This window comes from Oratosquilla oratoria, chromosome 4 (assembly GCF_046742065.1).
Source record: "Oratosquilla oratoria isolate Oo_2021 chromosome 4, ASM4674206v1, whole genome shotgun sequence".
Lineage (NCBI taxonomy): Eukaryota > Metazoa > Arthropoda > Malacostraca > Stomatopoda > Squillidae > Oratosquilla > Oratosquilla oratoria.
In genome coordinates this window covers 79,904,507-79,907,006 of record NC_134780.1, presented here as the reverse complement: position 1 = coordinate 79,907,006, position 2,500 = coordinate 79,904,507, and the positions used below count along the sequence as shown (strand labels likewise).

General features: G+C 43.4%; 1 protein-coding gene across 4 annotated transcripts in view; it reads left to right on the top strand.

The window, feature by feature from the left end:
* The window catches only part of Kank (KN motif and ankyrin repeat domain-containing protein 2 kank), a 231,029-nt gene that overhangs the window by 124,023 nt on the left and 104,506 nt on the right, over positions 1-2,500 (top strand). The gene's annotated exons all lie outside the window — the stretch shown is intronic.

The following is a 2,500-nucleotide window of genomic DNA, read 5'->3' as shown; positions in this document are numbered from 1 at the left end:
AGGGGAAGGCACGGAGCCCTAAACACTCTAACGTTTCGTTCGCGTAGAACTTCTTCAGAGAATGTACGGAAAACTGTAATTGAAGTTTATGTACTAAACTTAGTTATCTTGTCGGATACTTGGGAAAGGTCGTTTTTCTGGCGTGTTCTAGAATTAAAATACTAGTTTGTTTTGCTAAATTGATAAATCCTCCTCGATGGTTCGATGAATTCTTAGTTGAAATATATGCTGATTCTACAATTCTTCTAGTGAATTTATCAAAACCTTTATGCAGCACTTCAGCTCCTCTCCAGTTTGGTAAATGATCGAATTTTTCCGCATAAAATACTAATTCTTTAGTAGTTCATGCTGAAAAATTCGATCATTCAATTACAGTTTTCCGTACTCTCTGAAGAAGTTCTACGCGAACGAAACGTTAGTGTTTAGGGTTCCGTGCCTTCCCCTGTGTTTATGTTCTCCATCATATATATATATGTATGTATATATATATATATATTGAATATATGGTTTAACGTCGCACACTTCCCCTATCGGAGGACTAGGACGGTGCTTCTCACAAAGGACTTTTTAGCGTGGAATTTAATGTTTCAACTTCGCCGGTGGCAGGGTTCGAACCACCATCCCCTCGACCTTCGCCGCAAGTAACGACGCCTTAACCCGCTCAGCCAGCTAACTTCCAATAACAAAAATGTTAATACATGAATAGATAAGCATAGGTTAAAGAATAGAATAGAAGCATCCAGATGAGAAAGGAGGATTAGCCTGACAAGGAACGGGACAGTCCTTGTTTGATGGCGTCGAACTGAAGAATGGTTCTTTGTTCTTCAAAGTTCAAAGTCGATTTCTTCTCCCCTTCGGTCCCGGACGGACCGCCGCGCTGCGCAGCCCTGCCTGACCGTCCCCGGTCACACCATCGAATTTGAATATTCGAACACGAAAACCGTTATAGCCTGTTAAACGGTCTCTGGTGATCGGTTATTGATACTTGGTCGAAAGCCATAGTTAGGATAATAGGGTTGCTTTATTTGGCGTCGTCCAATGGGTGTCGTGACGGTGAAGTTTAGAAAGTTGAACGTCCTTGTCCGGGGGGGGGGGGGGAGACCACGTTAGAAAGAAAATGGCGTGTTTAGATCAACGTTTCCCAACCTGGGGTGCTAGCAACCCCATAGGGTTGCTGAAACCAACTATAGGGGGTGCTTGGAAGTGATGCACATTAAAATCACATTGATATATGTATCATTGATTACCTAGTTGTGCATATTTGACTTTTTCCGTGTTATTTTATTTTTCTAGTGTGTTCTTATTTCTACTACAAACAATACTGTCAGTTTGTTTCAGTTCTAAGAAATCAAGAAAATATATTATCAAGCAGTACACTTCACTATCGTTTATCCTTTTAATAACAGGATAGGGGTGCTGGACTGCTTAGACATAACAACAGGGGGTGCTATGGTCGGAAAAGGATGGGAAACTCTGGTTTAGAGAGGTTTTAGTTGACGGTGAGGAGAGAAAAATGCTGCTTCTAATGGCTAGGTGCGTACCCAACCCGCCGTTCATTTTCTGTTGGCGAGGAGTCGTTCACAGCAGGAAGATCACGCTGAAGGTGGCATTAGGGGGGGATGGGGGAGGGCAGTACTTCCGAAGAGGAATGCCCCCCCCCACACACACACACCAGGTCTGGCAAAATATTTCCTTCCCAAAGGGCATGGCGTTGTAACCTGTCATTGGATAGCTCTGGATGTTTCCATACCAAGTGGTGTGTGTGTTCACAAATATCTCTCTACTTACCTACCAACTTATCTACCTACCAACTTACCTACTTACTGATCTACCTGCCTAACTTTCTACATTATTACCCACCTATCTACTCATCTACAGATCTATCGGCACGTCTACCTCGTATCCGTGACTACCTAATGACATCTAACTACCAACCTATTTAACAACTACATGTTCATCTGCTAGCCCAACTACGTGTAACTTGGTCCGTACCTCTTTGCTCGTGATAAACCAGGTTGTAGATGCTATACATGATGCAAAGTAGACAAATTGGAAAAAGAAACTAACGAAGCAGAGCGCTTTCGTATATTACATCTTCATTGCACTGGTTCATCACTGAAGATGTAATGTACGAAAGCGCTCTGCTTCGTTGGTTTCTTTTTCCAAGTGGTCTACTTTGCATAAGTGAACACACGTACCCGTGTTCTTATAAGCGCTATACATGATGTGTTCTCTTGAGGAATTTTCCCAGTGACCAATACAACCCCACACCCCCTGGTGTTGCCGGGAGAGAGATTGGGGGTCCGGCGCGGGGATGGGGGGTTGGTCACAAGTAAGATATATTGTTACAGCTCAGTTAAAAGAGTGGTTGGCCAGTCAACTAGTCTTTGTTGCAAGAAGAAAGAGAGAGAGAGAGAGAAAGAGAGGAGAGAGAAAGAATGGAAAGAGGGGGGAGAGAGAGGGGAGATGGGAAAAGAGAAGAAGGAGAGGGAGAGGAGAG